The sequence below is a fragment of the Calonectris borealis genome, chromosome 8 (assembly GCF_964195595.1).
Source record: "Calonectris borealis chromosome 8, bCalBor7.hap1.2, whole genome shotgun sequence".
Lineage (NCBI taxonomy): Eukaryota > Metazoa > Chordata > Aves > Procellariiformes > Procellariidae > Calonectris > Calonectris borealis.
In genome coordinates this window covers 9,502,502-9,520,661 of record NC_134319.1, presented here as the reverse complement: position 1 = coordinate 9,520,661, position 18,160 = coordinate 9,502,502, and positions in this window count along the sequence as shown.

The following is an 18,160-nucleotide window of genomic DNA, read 5'->3' as shown; positions in this document are numbered from 1 at the left end:
ACCACTGGCGTGTTAGGTCTGTCACTTCTGGGTGATTCTGGGGAGTATATTTAGGAAGATAATAGACATGGTAAAGTTTGTTGCTTATGATACTAGATCAGAGTAGTTTGGAGTTTTGTATTGCTGAAATGTTTGCTAATGACCCAGATGGAAATAGCATTCATACCACAAGTTAAAGACCTGGTTGGTGGTTTTCATACAGTTAGGTACACTTGCCAGGCATCCTTTTTTTCCCAACAATTTCAGATTTTCAAACAGTTGATTTTAATAAAATAAAAATCACTATTTTGACCTGAGAAGAAAACTATGCCCCCCAATATTTTTCAAAGGCAACCAACTTCCTGAGAAGTTTCCTACATCCCAGTGATATTTTGCTTATAGACCTCATTCCAACATTTTTTCATTAAAATTCTTCCTTGAAAATAAAAGAAAAAAAGAAAAAAAAACAACAAAAGCAGAGAAAAGAAAAGAAAAGCAGAGAAAAGAAAAAAGAAAAGAAAAGAAAAGAAAAGAAAAGAAAAGAAAAGAAAAGAAAAGAAAAGAAAAGAAAAGAAAAGAAAAGAAAAGAAAAGAAAAGAAAAGAAAAGAAAAGAAAAGAAAAGAGAAAATAAAATAAATTAAAATAGAAAAGGAAGAAAAGAAAAGAAAAGAAAAGAAAAGAAAAGAAAAGAAAAGAAAAGAAAAGAAAAGAAAAGAAAAGAAAAGAAAAGAAAAGAAAAGAAAAGAAAAGAAAAGAAAAGAAAAGAAAAGAAAAGAAAAGAAAAGAAAAGAAAAGAGAAAAGAAAGGAGAAGGAAAAGGAGAAGGAAAAGGAAAAGGAAAAGGAAAAGGAAAAGGAAAAGGAAAAGGAAAAGGAAAAGGAAAAAGAAAAGGAAAAGGAAAAGGAAAAGGAAAAGGAAAAGGAAAAGGAAAAGGAAAAGGAAAAGGAAAAGGAAAAGGAAAAGGAAAAGGAAAAGGAAAAGGAAAAGGAAAAAAAAAAGCCTTTCATGCCAATGATCAGCTTGAGCTGACTGTTGTTACTTAACCTCTCCATATTTCAACGCAGAGCCCTGATGTCTATGGCTGAGTTGATGTTATGTCAGTAATTTCTGGTGATCTGGTTCATGGCATGCTGTTGTTATTTACTAGGGGTATAACAGCAATGCCACACCACCTCAAGTTTGAATTGTACCAGCCGGTACATGTGCACCTGGAGGAAAATCATTCTGGCTACAAAGATAAAACCAAGGAGGTGACAGAAAGAAGACAGTGTAATGGCTACATAAAAGAAAATCCAGCAGAAAATGACAAAGATGAGGAGAAGGACTGAAAATAGAACTTCTGTGGAAAAGATTGACAGAACTTGGATTGTTTAGTCTAGAAAAAAGACAACTGTGAGACAGTCATGATAACAGTCTTCAAATATGTTAAAGACTGCTGCAAAGAGAGAGGTAATGAACTCTTCTCGATATCCACTAGGGACAAGGCAAGAAGCAATGGGCTTAAATTGCAGTAGTGGTTGTTTGGGTTAGACAGGAGGAAAAACTTTTTAAGTGGAAGGAAGAAAACCACAGGGATAGATTGCCTGGGAAGGGATTGGAGTCTCTGCCACTGTAGGTCTTTAAAAACAGGATGGAGGAAGATATGGTTGGTAATGTCTCTCAAGGTCTTTAGCTTTCAATGATGAAACATAATGTTAAGTATGAAAGGATGCACACATTTATGTACTGTAATAACTGGTGTGCACTATATGTTCAAACAGCAAATCAGAACATTATTACTGACACATAACATTTTAGCGTTTAAAGAACAAAAGGAAAGAAATCAAAATGATTAGTTGTTATTCCTCTCATGCCAAAAATGTAGTTGTTAGTATCAGAATGCTTTGCTGAGCCAAACTGGATTCAAATTTGCCTATTTCTAACATAAAACTATGCACTGACATTTTTTGACCAGTTCTGTTCATGTATTTTCTATTATTCCCATTTTCTTTCTCTGTTAGAACAAAACCAGAAGGGCCAGAAAAAAACACAGGGAAAAACTGCTCTAACTGGAAGCCAGGTTACCTGATATAACCCCAAAGGACCTGATCCCTTCACATTTCCAATCAGTGAAATTACTGAGTTGTCATCTGTTTATTTTTGTATCAACATGTTCAACACAATGAAGTCAGCTTACCCCTCTAAAAAGGCAAAGAACTGTGCCAGTGTCCAGTCAACATTCACTTTTTAAAACACATGCAGGAAACACGATAATATGAGCAGAAATGTCTCCATGTGGGCGGCTCGCTCATATTTATCTGGGTGGGTGTTGTGCTGTCCATGTCTGTAGTATCTTGTCCTTCACAGACAACCACAGTAAAGCTAATGCACTATAGGAGTAGCATTTTGTCTTAATGTCTTTTACCTCTTCAACCAGATGAGAGAGTAGGCCATTAAAATCCTGATTTAAGAGAGATGCTTTGAGTCATGTACCAAGGAGTGATAAATGCTGGGGTTAGTAAAAAAGATTCAGAGGTTCCCAATGTGTGCAGGGCCAAGCACTCCAGTGCAGAGGGTAAGAGCAGGATAGCCTGAGGACCAAAACTAGAGATGTCCTGCCTGGATAGTGCCTGGAGAAATCCTTCACTGACTTTGCTTATGCAGTAGCTATTTTGCAAAATAATTGCGTTGCTCAACCGACACCTTCCCCAGCCAATAAATCCACTTCAAAATGGTTCCATTGCAAGACACGTACCCCACATGTGGCACAAAATGTACAACATGCACAAGTCCTATGTTGCTATTATCGCTTCAAGGGTCTGACTGGCATATTGTCAAACATTTTACAATCTAACAAGTTGCCAAATACCTTCTAATTAAACAAACCGTTCCTTGCATAATGCCAAACAATTAAACAGGTTTATAGTTTTTAATCTAGCACTGCATCTGGTTTAGAGGTCTGTTTTAAATATCAAAGTCTTCTGATCATCCAATGGCAGCTGACAGCTGATGATGGGGCATTTCACCCATCCATACTGCAGTGTCTGGAGAATTCATGTTTCTTCTATATTTTTCCTCCTGCAGTGTATTCATGACAAGTTGAGCACAAAACCTTTCATTGCCATGGCTAGGTTTGGGGAATCACCTCTGATACCCAAGATAGATTAAGGTTCCTCATTATTTCTGGAGAGCTTGCCTCCAGGGATTAAGTCTGGGAGCAGGATTTGTTGAGTCATTCACTTGAACAAGAGCAGGCACCCATGGCCATTTTAAGGACCAGATCAGGAAATCTGAATATAACCCTATCAACTAGGCTAGGCTTTCAGTGTCCAAGGTGATCCATCTGAATTCCCAGGCTCTACCACATCACTATTTGCAACATCTGGGCCAGACCCCATCAGAGGGAAAGAGAAGAGTCACTGAATCTCTCTGGAGAGCTGATGCGAGGCGGGAGAGTGCCTCAGAAGTGATCCTGGATGAAAGCTGAAAATTATGGCTTGCACCTGAACTAGGAACAGAAGTGTTCAACCAGAGCTCAGACCCATAGTGGTCAGTAAAATTTGAAGTCTATTGACACTGGGACCATGTATAGCAAATTTCACAATAGCCAATGGAGGAACTGAAACAAGTTGCTTTTCACATCTATGGCAACCAAAGGGTCAGGTTCAGCAGCATATTTATTCAGTGAAACTTCTCTTTGCTGTACTAAAGAGCTCCAGCAATGTCTTTGCAGTATATTGTTACTTTCTATTGTTACTTGTCTGTCTTTTCACAAAGATAATCACTCAGGTAGAGGTTTAAGTCAATGTGGAAGGCAGGCCAGCACACCAAACCATAAAGAAAACAATGGTTGGTGTAACAGCTGGGCATGTAACTGGAAGAGACAATGCCTCTATAACCAGCCAGGCCCAGCTCTATTTATGCAGGTGTAAAAGGGCTCTTGCCATTGGAAATAGCATGCACTCATTGTATTACACATTCTTTCCTCTGTCGGCATCCTGTTTAAACAGGCTGAGTGCAAAGGGGTGTCTGCTATTCATTTGCGGATGCCTTGTGATGATATGAAACATAATTGTATAATTTATGCCGAATATACCAAGAAATGGCTGCTGTTCAAGGGAACTAGCAAGGCCCCAAAGTACTTGAAATATTGGAGCAGGCAGAAAAGACAACAAAGCCTGATCTTTTTGCTGCTCCTTGTGTTAGGGCTGCTTTTGTACAGGGAGAGAGGAAACAGTTAGCAAAAGAATGTGATTCAGATGTGCTTGGATATTGCTGGAAGTGAGAAAAGCACAATGGCTCTGCAAACCTATTGAGTAATTCCACCAAAGCCAACGTACTTGCCCTGGGAATGAATATTGGCCCCTGGACTCTTCTTTCTGTGCAGTGCAGCTCTTCAGTTGTTTGTCAAAATGAATGTGCATTTGTTTGTTTATTTAGAGCCAACAACGTCAGGCTGCACAGTATGGCCCTGCTGTGTTTGGCTTGTTCATGACTTCTTTGCCTGAAATAATTTTGGTTTTATTTAGCTGGAGGAGGGAGGAGGACGTTGGGGACTTTGTTTTATCTTGTAATGCATGATTCAAGCCTGAAATGTTAAATTTGGGACTTGGCTCTGAGGCAGGTCAAAAGAGAATAACTTGGAATAAACTGCTGATGTGGAACCTTGCTTTCTACGTAATAGCAGGATGTTTTCATGCTATGAAGCTATGAACAAGTCCTCTAGAATTACTACAATCTTACCTTCCAAAGAGATTTTCTGGCTTAAAACTAAGACCTCCTGATTTTGACTTCCTGAGCTAACGCTACATCGAGGTAATAAACTCCCAGGCTTTTCATGTCAGTATTCTGATTCAGTTTACAAGAAATTTTAAGCTGGAAGAAAATAGTCAGAAATGAATATGTGAAAAGCAAAGCATTTCAAACTGTACTCGATATGCTGCAGTTCTCTTACTCCAGCTCCGTTCTTATGGAAAACTTACTTTTTCTTATTGTTCAGCAGCTTCCTTTAGAAAATCTGGATCATTCAATGTTTTCCCGTTAATCGATTTCAACATAATTAGTGTTCAATTTTCGTAACAACGCAATGTTTGTTCAAGATGCAGCTCTAACCTGAGCAGAATGTTAGATGCTTAAGAAAGGTGCACCTAGCATCCCCATTAGCGAAGAGCAAAGACAGATGTGCAAAAATGCACCCAAACCCACTGTTTGCTCAGCTGGTTCACTAAGGTTCCAATCTGGTCCCACCTTCTGCTTGAAGTTGGGGTTGTTCAATATCTTCTGTGCATGAAGGAGATTCTGAGGATATTCACTGGGTCAAAGTGAAACTTTAGTTTGCTGTCCTGAAATTTGTGGTTTTTTCCCAGGTGAAGATAAATGGCTGCTTTTTAAAGAGTTCCTTTGGTACTTTCTAGGAAATCTAAATCTCAGGCCCTAGTCCCAGTCAGTCTCCCTTTTCCTGAATGTGCAGCTCTGTAGCTGTGCACTATAGGATTTGTTCTGATTTACAAAAAACAACCCCATTTTTCTTTTAGTATTTACATCCTGTAAGAGTTTAGGTATTATATCTTTTTTCTTTCTTTGACCCTAGTGGAGGCCAAAATCTGAATGCCAAAATAATGGCATTTACCACAGGGACAGAGATGGCCTCTTCCAATCAGCTGTATTAATGAACCTCATCAGAATGTGATGTTACTTGGCAAAATAAAACCCTATGTCCTTGCTCTGAGAAATATATACATGTGGAGGCATAATCAAAAGCTGACATTTTCAGAACACCATAAAAGGGACATTTGGACTGTTTTGCAATCATGAGAAATGCTGACACTAAAAATGCCCCAAGTTTTTATTATGGAAATATGATCACCCTAAATAATAATGTTCTTTTGGCTGTTGTCTCAGAAGGACCTCAAAACTGTCATTGCTAAACTTCTCAACATCCCAGGGAAGTGGAAAAAAGTCTTGCTAGGGTGAAATCTGTTGCATTAGCGGCATTCCCAGACATGCCCACAGTCACACGGTATGTTGAAGATGGAGTCAGAGACCAGAGTGAACACTATGGATCTGTCTGTCTTGACTGGTGGTATCCTGACCTAAACGTTGTTTCTCTTTTTAAATTGGACAGTTCAGCTAAACCTAAGCTGAGTGACTGATCTTTGCAGGTTTGATCAGAACAGAGAACAAGATAGATCAGAACCGCATATTCCTTAGATTGCCATAGTGTAATTTAGGTTGGAAAGGAACTTCGGAGCTTCTGGTCCAAAACCTCTTTCAAAGATTGCTCAGGGTCCTGTGGAGTCAGGTGTCGAATAGCTCCAAGAATGGAGATTTCAAGGCTTCTTTGGTGCTTTTTCATTCTTTGACTACCCTCATCATTACTTTTTCCTAATTCTTATCACACCAGAATTTCCTTTCTTGCAGCTTGTGCCAGTTGCCTCTTGTCCTGTCATTGTGCACCTATGAAAAGAATCTGTCTCTGTCTTCCTTACAGATCAGCCAGTAAGTAGCTGAAGACAGGAATAAGACCCCCCATAAGCTTACTCTTCCTAAGACTGCACCAATCAATCTCCAGAGTTTTCTGGGAAAATATCACTAAACCCTTGGCCTGCTTCTATTTCCTTTCTCAGGCACATAATGTCAGGTCTGCTAGGGAATGAATGCCAGCCTATGTGGACCATTGGCCTTACCCACTATTGCATTCATGTATCCTTAGGAAGGCCATATATACCTTGACTCAAATCCTTGAATCCTTTCTGTGAGCCACAAGGTTGTGATTGCAAGTAAGCAAGAAGATTTAACTTCTAGTGGTTGTTTTAGATGTTTAAAATTTCCTAATGTTTGAAAGCCAGTGCAGTGCAAATGCTTTTAGGATCAGGTTCCTTGCAGATTGAATTGCCCTGACATCTGCAAAGTGATTTGCTTCTCAGTGCCTCTTTCAAATTCAATAAAATTTACAGTAGCTATATCTGACCACAAAGTGCTCCTATCAACTGCTGTGCAGTCCTGAAGCAAAACCCACCTTTCCATATTTTTATTTTCACACATAAGCACTCAGTACATGACACAAGGTTATGGAACGGTATTATAAGATGCCAGAAAACAAATGCAACAGAAAGAGAGAGAAAACTCATGGCATGCTTTTTCTGTTACCAACTTCTTCTACTCTGCTGGTGAGATACGCATCGTAAAGACATCTTCATTATAGCATTTCTGTAGGTATTCTGGAGGGGGGTTGACTTGGTGCAACACTAAACTTTGCTTAAAAAACTGAAACATGAGTCCTGCAAGGCGTGCACCTTTTCAGTGGGTTAAATAGCAGCAAGACACTTCACTTCAGCCAGCCAAGCCTCCTCCACTGTGGGGACCAGTGTCAAGTCCCTCCTGTGAATCTCATTCAAAGCCACTCAAAAGCTGTAACAGTTCTGGTATAAAAGTTATTGATGGACCGCAAAAAAAAAGCGGTCACTATTCCCGTCTAGTGTTGTCATCCAGACAACTGCCTTATAGAGATAGGATGTAAGGCTAGGTGGAGGTGGACTGATGTTATGCCACATTATGGCTGATGTTCTCTGTTCATAATCTTCCTCTAGAAGTTTCTTCCCTTCCCTTCCCTTCCCTTCCCTTCCCTTCCCTTCCCTTCCCTTCCCTTCCCTTCCCTTCCCTTCCCTTCCCTTCCCTTCCCTTCCCTTCCCTTCCCTTCCCTTCCCTTCCCTTCCTTTCCCTTTCTTTTCCCTTCCTTTCCCTTTCTTTTCCTTTCCTTTCGTCTGGGTGGAATAGGAAATTCTGGCCAGGCTACACTGATTAAAATAAACAAACAGAAATACCTGTAAAAAGGATGTATTTGTTTAGTAAATTCCAGAGCATTTCAGCCTGATATTTATAGAGTTAAAATGGTTTCAGGCATGTTAATCTCCACAAACCTTTTGTCATGAAACACTATGAAAACTCTTCAGATTTGGGGTTTGACTTTCAGCATTCAATGATGAGATGAGATCACTGAGGTGGCAGGAAGAAGAGGAGCAATAGGGAGGTGGTTACAAGGATATGAGTTGCTTGATCACGTTGCCTGTTGGACAGCAAAAGTTGGGGCTGCTTCTGGAAAACATTTTGGCAAATACATGAACCAATTTGCAACACTGTTATAAAATATCACGTGCAATTTTTACCTTGTTATCCGTGTATATATATATATATATGCGTGCTTATGAAACATTTATTGTCAGGTAGCATTTCTGACATTGTGTCTGACATATTGTCAGGTAGCTGTGTCACTGAATCAGGTCTCAAGAGATCTGGCTGTATGCCACTGGTTTACTGGGTGATGCTGGGCTAGCCCCTGCCTTTCCCTGTCCTTCATTTTCCCCCTCTGTAAAAAAAGACCCTGATTTTCTTTGCAATGTACAGATAGGAATTACTGCTTATCAGTCTGATGGTTATTATTAGCAATTAGAAATAAGAAATGATAGCAGCAACTGAAACAAGGAAAGGGGAAACATCCCAAATAATTTCCACTGACAACTGCTCGCCCTAAGCCCGGGGAGAGGCTGTTGCTGTGCAGCGTTTCTCCATAACACCAGTACCAATAAGCATGGGCTTTCTGTGGCATCAGCCCTGGAATTGGAGGAGGAAAGTTATTGTTGTTACCTCCATAACGAGGTTTATCGTGCTCAGGGTGAAAACTCCTGCCAATAGCAGGAAAGGTTTGATCAAAGGTGTCGAACTTTGTGGCTTCACCTCCAAACCTCTCCGTAATTGGGCAGGAAACCGGAGAACATGTTATTGCAGTTGAATTTCTGCCTGATCACCAAACAGCCCAGCAATTTTGTGAAAATTGCCCAGCCCTCCCACATGAAAAAAAAATCCTCTCTCAGCATTAACAATTGTAAAGGGTCAGCAATTTTTAATATCCGGTAATTCTTTTTCTCTCTCTTTCTGCACTTTTCTCTCTCTGCCGTTCATCTCTTTGCCCATTGCAGTACTGGACTGGAGCAGGGATGGCTGCTGAGGACACTTGACATGGTATAATTAATCCAGAACAAAAGGGAGGGACAGCAAGGGAAGGCCAGGAGTTGGAGAAAAGCCCTTTTTAAGGAAATGCTCAAATACTTAAAAGTGTCTTCTTTTGGGGGAGGGGGAAGTGGGGAAGGGAAAAGGAAAATCCTTCTCATCTCTGGGCTCTCACACACGCATTTTGTGACAGAGACAAACAGAAAGCAGGTGAAGGAATAGATGTAGTGAGAACTGAAAGCATATGGGTAAGGAGAGCTCAGCACCTTTCCCACAAATCTTTTTCCCAGGGGAACGAGCTGCTGCTGATTTTGGCTGTCAGCAGTGTTGGGATTTACAAGGTGCTGCTGGGCTTTCTCATCCTAAATTAAAGTGCGGGAGGCAACAGCATACCATCATCCTTGTCATGGCTTAATGAAAGGACTGGCTAATTGCCTGATGCAGGTATTTGTGAAAAGTGGTTGCCTGCTCTATGGTTTGCATTCTTTAAAGAAGCAAAATGCTCACCTGACTTTCTTGGTGGTGGACAATGGAGAAACTTGCATTAAATCTTTTTTCTTTAGAAAAAAGTGCTAGACAGAGTTGGACCAAACTTGGCTTATTGGAGTTTCCCTCCACTTCTTTCTGAGCTTAATTCAGCAGTGATATTTCTGTTCCTTTCAGACCTGACTAGTTAGCAAAATGTCTGCAGGGTTATTTTCACTGGCAAAGAAGTGGGTGCTATGTATGTTTATATATGAAGAATGTCCGTATTGCTATGTTTTCCCAAGCACAGCTGAAAACAAGCAGATGAAAACAAGCGGCGGGAGACAGTTTCTTTGCACATGGCACTGACCCTCTTTCTGCCTGCAAAGCCTGTGCTTTTTCTTCTCCAGGGTGACGCTACTAACTCTCCCCTGGCAGTCTCTGGCACTTCTCTCATGTCTCCTCTGAGAGCTCCTGGGGCTGTTCTGCCGCTTCACTCCCAGATCAAGCTCCTGCACTTGTACTAACCATCACCTTCCTTGGAAATGCTTCCTGTCCCTCAGTGACCCAGCCCATACAGAGTTGAATGCTTGGGAGGTGGTTTTCCCTTGTCTCAGTTATCACTAAGCACAGACAATTTAAGATTGATTACTTTTAGCCAGGATGGAAGGTGGCTTTCATGTCCCCCAGCCTCACTCAGGTGATAGACAGCAGGAAGCAGACCGATGGTGTTATCTCTGTTGAGAGATTTTCAGAGCCGAAAATGAAAAGTGATCTGCTGCTCCATGTGGCAAAGTACACAGAATTTCACCCGCCTCCTGCATTATCATGGCCAGTGTATTTCCCTGGCTAATAATAGCCTGAATTGAATGGCATGTGAGTGTCCTGCTCACTCACAAGCCCAACTCCACAGCAAGAGCTTCTTCCCTTCCACTCACAAGAAGCCATGTGGACAATGATCCAAACATAAGCTGAGCAGGTTGGTACTGTAAGCGGGGATCAGAAGCTGGAGATCAGCTGCCCAGACTCAGCCTACATCTTCATCTAGCAGTAATCAATGTCCCTCCTGAGATGCGACCCCTTTTCCAGTTCCTTGTTTTGGTCCATTGGACCAGGTTTCTTAGGGTTGAAGGACCCAGTCATGCATTTCATGCCAACTCTCTATTATACATTGTCTTATGTGTCAGCATTTTCTGTTATGACACCCAGGCAGCTTTCTTGTCCTGTAGCTGCTCCACAAGTCCAATCCTGTATGCTTAAGTCTACTGGAGAGGAACAAAGACAAATGAAAAAGGGCAGAGGAGGCATCAGTGATAGAAGACATCAGAAGGGGTGGGCTGCAAGGAAAAACAAAGTAGTTCAAAAAGCTCTGAGATGCTGAGGTGCCATGGAGAGAAGAGAATAGGAGGTGACACACCAGTCTCAGGCAACCGAAAGGCTGTAAAGTGTTTTGAGTGCATTGGAGCAGAAATGATGTGCCAGTTGTTTTCAGTTTCCCAGATGTGAGAGGTTTCATGAATTAATTCAGAGAATATACAAGCAAAAGATGTGAGCGTACTTGTGCTCTTGACCAAGTAATGCCCCTTCTCTCTTCCTGCTTTTGTTCAGCTAAATCCTGAGCTTGTTGGGCTGGGGCTGCTTTTCAGAATGTGCATCCCCTCCACCTCACACACCAGGATCCTCCACAGAGTGCTGGTGAGAGAAATAGCAGCTTGTGTTAAAGGGAAAATGGTCTGGGGAACGGCTGGGGCGCAGCCGCAGGGGTATCTGTGATATCCAGTGAGTGATGCAACAATATGCACCAACCTTGTCACTGCCTCCATTTCCTTGAAAAGGAGAGGAAAAAAAAGCCTTCCAAAACCCATGAGGCACAACCATGTTATTTTTCTTTTTTTGAAAACAAATGGTCTTTTCAATTAGACTGATTTGTCCCTGAGACAATCAATCCGAGGTTTATAAAAGCAAACACTTGAGTAATTAGTTCTATCCAGGAAGAATATTAACTCTGTTTATCTTTGTGTAATTAATCACTGACCCTGCCAGCTCTACAAAGCCTCCTTTGCACAGATGGGGCAGTGAAGGAGGTGAGCAGAGGGCAGGAGCAAGGCGAGTAACATGTGATATACAATGAGAGCGTGTCAGGATGCTGTAACATACATCTTCCCCCCACGCACCTAAACAAGTGCCCATGTAAATTCTGTGAAACCATATTCCAGCCACAGAGCCGGGGAGCTGTGAAGGGCTGCTACTTGAAGAAACAATAAATAACATTTTTTAATATTATTATTTATATTAACCTTTTAGCTGTGGGGACATTCAGCTCTTCACCGTGGTTCATTTCCCTAATTGATAGAGCAGTTGCAGTGTTTTCCGTGCAGCACTGCTGTAACCAGGGCCCCAGCAGCCGGCAGGTGAACTAGCACTCAAATGCCTTCAGCCGGAGAAATCGCAGCCTCTGGTCTGGCTGGATTGAACATTGCCAAGTGCCACCCCAGAGCTGGCTGTGTGTCAGTGGCTGGTGTTACAAGCTAGCTGTGGTTTACTCTGATCTCAAGTCTACAGGGAATGAAGTAACTTTGAGTCTCTTCCTCTACCCCTGACCTCCAGTTTAACTTTGAGGAAATGTTTGGATTTGCTCAAGTGTTTTTCAACAGATCTGTTTCCCTCTTCTCTTACACTTGGTATGATTATATAGACCATCGTTCTAACACGGCTTTAGCAAGATTTTTTTATTGATTTCACAGTAGCAGCCGAAAACACTAGAATGAAATAAAAGGTGACAAATATGAAACACTGTGCAAATATGTAACTAAGAAAAGTCAGGCAAAATGCAGCAAGTGCATGCAGCAGGCAGATGGGAAGATTAGCAATAAGATGAATAGAACTGATGGGCATCTTGACTCAAGTGAGAGAAGACCACACTCCCTACTGTAAGAAACAGTCTCAATTTCTGCCCAGTCCCTTAGCACGTCTGTGTGTCCTGGATATAAAATTAGAAGATGAGATGCAGCTCTCCAGACTCTTGACAGAGCCCAGGGTGGGACGGGACTTGCTTTGTCTGCCAAGACCTCAGTGATCCTGCCACTGCTGTGGATGAACACATGCGTGTAAAGTCAACATGCAAGGCTGGCTAGTGAGTGTGGGTGCGTCTTGCTCCTCCACACCTCCAAAATGGTCTTGCACAGGTTGACTCATACTAGCTTCTTTCACTAGCTTGGATTTACTAAAGGGCAAGATCAGTGTGTAGAAAGGGCTCACCCAAGTGGGCTAATTTCAAAAGAGATTAAGTCTGCTAGGCAAAATACGGTGTTAACCACTGTTTCCTTGAACGCGAAACAAGTTTCAGCCCCTGTTTTCATCCGTGTGAGGTCCTAGAGTTTGTCTGTTGGCACTAGCAGTGGGTGCTCATGTGTCTCTGCATGTCCACATGTGTGGAAGAAGGGGACATTTTTGCACTGACACCAGTGCTTCTCCTGATGGGACTTTGCTGTGACATGCAAAACACACCATTTTGCATGCAGATCGTTGCTGCTGCTGGCAGTTTGTGAACAGCCCCAGGCCAAGCTTTTCCATTAAGGAAGAAAAAAAGGTCCCCCTTTTTCTCACCCCCTTTGTGCTGAGCTACCTTGCTATCTCAGCCATTCTTGGTTGCATCCAAAGAAGTTGAACTCCAGGTCAGAGGAAATCTGATCATCCTCTCCCACCTCCTACCTCAAGTTGCTGTTCATTAAGGTGAGGTATAACTTTACCTTCACAGGACACTCCTTTTGCCCTTTATCAGCCCTGCTGAACACTAAGCAGGTCACATATGGCCTCTGTCAGCTACACTGCAAATCTTTTGTACCTTTTAATGAAAACATTGCCAGTGTTTTCCTTCTGTTGTTGTTGGAACCCAGTTGCATCTCGGTGATAAATGGTGCCTATTGATGAAGGAATGCTTCAGCCAGACCCATGACTCTGCAAGGACACCGTGCCGATCAGAAACTGCAGCCAGGGATTGTCTCCACCAGCCCTAGGGTGCAACAGCAGTTTCAGCCCCTTCCTGCAGTGGCACAATAAAAAACCCCTCTGCCACTTCTTTCTCCACTGGGCATCAGGAAGGCTGAATTTCTGTTTTAACTCACGTTGTTGTGATAGCGACTAAATTATGAGATTGTCTATCATCAGCTTCAAAACACAAGCTGAACATTTTTTTTTTTACAAAAATCTCTCAATTTTCAAATGCCAGAGAGCTTATTTCAGTTTGATAATGGGCTACACTTCAAAGACTCAGTGGAAGAGTGAGGGTTTATGGAAATCCAATGTATGGCACTGCATCCATGTTTCATACAACTAGAGACCAAGAGGTGAAAGCAAGGGAGGAGAAAGAGACTTAAGAACCTGGGGGCCAGCTTCTGTGTCTTCTTTCACATGAACCAACTGTTGTTCTGAGGAGACAAACCTGAGCTCCTTCTGCTGCTCCTTCTGAGCTCCTACCTGAGTCAGATAGGTGGGGTATGAGTGCCATTCCTTGGTTTGGTGGCTTCTGTACAGTGTAGATACTGACCTGATTTGAGGCTCACAGCTCTCCAGTGCTTTCCCGTGGTACATCCCTGGGGCCCATGAGGAGACACTGGTTCTCCCACAGTTCACCAGGACCTTGCTACTGCCAGAGCAGGCATTTATTCCTGTGTCCTTCTTGTGGTGACATCCATGGTTCTGGAATACTCAGACCTCTTCTTTGATCCAGCTTACAACCACCCTAACAAGAAGACATTTGCAATTTTTTTTTTTTTTAGCCAGATCACCTAACAGATTCAACTCCCCGTGCAGCTATGTGATTGCTGATGTCGAGACAAAAGGGGGAGCAGGTCCGTATGGCCAGGAGCTGGAGAAAGGCGAGTGTTTGTGGCTTTCTTCAATGATCTTAGATCACTTTAAAGCAGCCATTAATCCTCTCCTTTTAAAGAGTCATGATTTCAGTGTTGGATAATCTCAGGTCAAGCCCAAGTGGCTGTCAAGATGGGTGGTCATCACAATAAAATATAGGATATCAGGATGCAACTCAATTTAGCAAGTAATCTGCCAAAGTCAGTGACCCTGTAATTAATGTCTTAAGGGAAGGAAAAGAAAATCTTTTCTTACAGGAAGGGAAAGACATTTTAATGTCTTCAGGGGGTTACACAACTGAGCAGTGTTGTCTAAGAATGGTAGCTGGGGAAAGGAATCACTCTCAGTTTCCGACTTCAATACTTCACTCACAGATGCATGAGATTTGAGAAGTCAATGAGTGTTTCCTCCAGGTCAGCCTAACGATCGTGCGTTCAAGCATATTTTTTTCTATTCAGTCTGAATGGGCTTCACTGACCCTTACTGAGAATTTATCACAAGAGATCATATGGAGATACATCATCAGTTCTTGTTATTTTTCGTTTCTGTTTCCTTCTTTTGTTTCAAAAATACGATGACTTTTCCAAAACCACTGTGACTGTAAATCAAAATTCCACTCAGATACTGTCTTAGGCACCCAGCACTTCAGTGCTTGTGTCTGCAGCCTTCAATGTAAAGGATTTCTGGGATACTCGGGAAAAATGGTGAAATAATGCACCTGTGTTTCTCTTCAAAGCACGGCTTGGATAGGCATCAGATTAACCTGATGATAGTCACATTTCTGCCTTTGGTTTAAAACAGCTCTTGCACTGCTTGAGGCACACCCAGCAGACCTTCTGCCTGGGACATCCTCTATGCAGTTTGAAAGTATTCACTGGTGGAGAAAAGCAGTCTCCTTAACTTGAATGTGTCCTACACAACTGGATCCAGGCTCTTCCATGAAATAGGCACAGCTGCATTGCAGTGATCCGTGGATGAGTACCAGGCCCAAGGGGAGGAGGGGAGGTGGCAGGAGCAGGATGAGAGAGTGAGTAGGACACAGAAGCAGAGGGAGGTCCCTGGGGCTATGGATTGCTGCTCCTGCTGCCAAAAGGGATTTGAGAGGATGGAAAGAGGAAACAAGGATGAGCAAGGTGCTTGTCTGCTCCATGAACCTCCACTCCAGGGCAGCAGGCCATTTCCGTAGAAGCATCTGGTTATTCCCTGCTCAGCTGCAATTTTCCTTGTATCTGTCGCCGCTGATGGGCAGAGCACACACAAGGAGTTTGTACAAGCTACTTATGTCTCCCTTATGTCCGTTAGATAAAAAACACCAGTTTTGGAGACTTCTGCTTTTTTTAAGGTTCTTCACAAGACTGGGGAGGAATTTCCATGGTTCTTTGACCTCTCCTGCACACAAACGACACAGGACTAGGTATGAGTTGTTCATCAGTCCTTGAAACTTAGGTGCAGAAGTACAGTGGAGGCCTTCTTCAGGTGTCCCAGTTAGCTGATTACCAGCCATATTACCTGTCCAGCATGTAATCTCTGCAAATTATGGGAAGATTTACCAGCACTTTGGCAGTCCTGGCAACACACAACTGCAATAGCAGAAAACATCCAGGAGCAGGGCTGGGTGTTTATTTAGTCCTGGCCTTTGAGGCCACAATGATACTGTGCAAAGAGATGAGCTATTTCTCTTTGCTAGTGAATTTTGGAAGGTAAATAAAAAGGGGATTTATCAGGTGGTTTAAGGAGATTGGGAGTCCACATCAGGGGAGGGAGCACATGCTTATGTGAGGAGACATGCCTGTTCCCACAGAACAGAGAAAGAGATGAGAAAACCACTCCTTCCCCCAACCTCCTGTCCCATTACCCATCTGCCTGTGCATGAACTGCTGTGTGACTGAAATGAATCTGACCTTCAGAAAGAAGAAGCAAAATGTTACTTTTTATTCTACATTCAGTCTTTGGGTGAATGCCTTGGTGGTCTGATACACACTGGCACAAAGGAGCCATTAACGGCACGGCGAGTTCCAAGGAAGTGACGATGCCACCTAGGAAGGCACTGCGGTTGTAATTCTCCCAGAGGCTTTTTGCTTTCTTTTCCACCTGCCCCAGATCAAAGGCCTCAAGGAAAATGGATTTTAGGAGGTGGAGGGGTTAGCTGTTGTGATGGTATGCTTGTGTGTTTTACTGCCATATCCCAGCGGTTGTGCAGCTCCGGTGAAAACCGGAGCTCTATTATTAATTCTCTTGTATCAGTAGAAAGGAGCAGGGCTGCGGGGTCAAGGGAACTGAAAGAGGCCTTGCAAGGCAAGCAAAAGAAAGCATTGAGGGAAAAGTAGCACTATCAACTCTTGTGGTGTGATAACAACTTTCACCATCCTTGACCTCTGTCTGAAAAACTGTGCCTATCAGAGATAAATGACTGTGCTGGGAAAGCCTAGAAATTGGATCGGAGAGCAATTCAAAAGGTTTTTTAAAAGCACTGGGGGAAAAAGAGTACATGATTTATATAAAAAGTGTAGGTAGATTATAATGTCAGTTATATTCTTGAAACAAGAAATTAGACCTATGGTCATTATGAAATTATACAAAGTAATCACAGGCTGAAATGGAACAGCCTAAGGATTCACAAAAATAATCAAAGATGTTTGTGTACATATGCTATCATGAGATACATGTGTACATATGCTATCATATTATTTCTATGCTATCATATGCTATCATATTATTTCTATATAACTGTTGTCTGTAGAATTATTTAGATTTTGTCTTAGATATAACACAATATATAATATAAGCTGAAGTGTACTCCTTTGTAAAACACAGTGTTTAAGGCCATGTCCCTGACCATGAGACAGACAGATGAGTTCTGACAGGGACTGAAGCACAGGTGGCAGCCAGCGTGAAGCTCTGCTGCCTGTGGTGTGGAGCACATGGACCACAGAGCTTCTGGGACACACCACCTTGTTTTCACTTTTAAATGCTAAAGAAAGGAGATGATGACTCAAAGTCATGATTGCACTGGAGAAGAAGAAATAAACGCATCGTGGCTTCAAACATGCCCAGAGCAGCCTTGGCTGGGGCCACCACCCCTTGCAGTGTAAGGAACATGCCTGTGGAAAGCAACAAGGTGTTGTTTATTTTCTTTTCTGTTTTTCTACAAAAAAACCAAATACAGAGCTAACACGGTTTGGACGCTAGTTTATATCCAATGAGACTCCCATCCCCTGGTCTTACTTGTGCAGTCACTTGAGCAAACACTGAAATCTTCATTACAGAAGGTCACCTGTGCAAGTATTTTCCAACTGTGAAATGCTTCATTCCCTACACAGGCTTTTAGGATTACTGTTAGACTCGGCGCTTTCTCTGGGGGAGGAAGCGCGAGAGGAAGCTATCTGTTTATCCAGGTTTCTGTGAAATCGCTATTAACCTGCGACATGATGCAAGGCTTGCTGGCTCTACCTGCTGGCTAGAGGGGAAACCACACTCCCCTCACAAGGATGTCCTTAAAGCATTAACAAACCATTTCATGAGACAGTGGATTAGAGATAATAGAAGAAATCAAAAAGCAGTTGCTACCTGATCATTTTTGAGCTGTCAGGTATGCCAGCAGAGCAAGACTGATGGTCTGGAGCAGTGGGAATTGATAACATTTCTCTGCTTCCTGTCAGGATCTCAGTAACTAAGCGATGAGAAACATCAGCCTGGAAACCAGTCCCACTGCAGCAGTTTCATCTGTGTGAAGATTAAAGCTCAGACCATCGTATGTCCTGCTGCAGTTCAGAGAATTTGGGATCGACTCCATTTCACCTCTATCTCATTCTGGTCTAGGGCACTGCAAAGACATGGGCTGCAAGGAAGGTTTTCATTACTG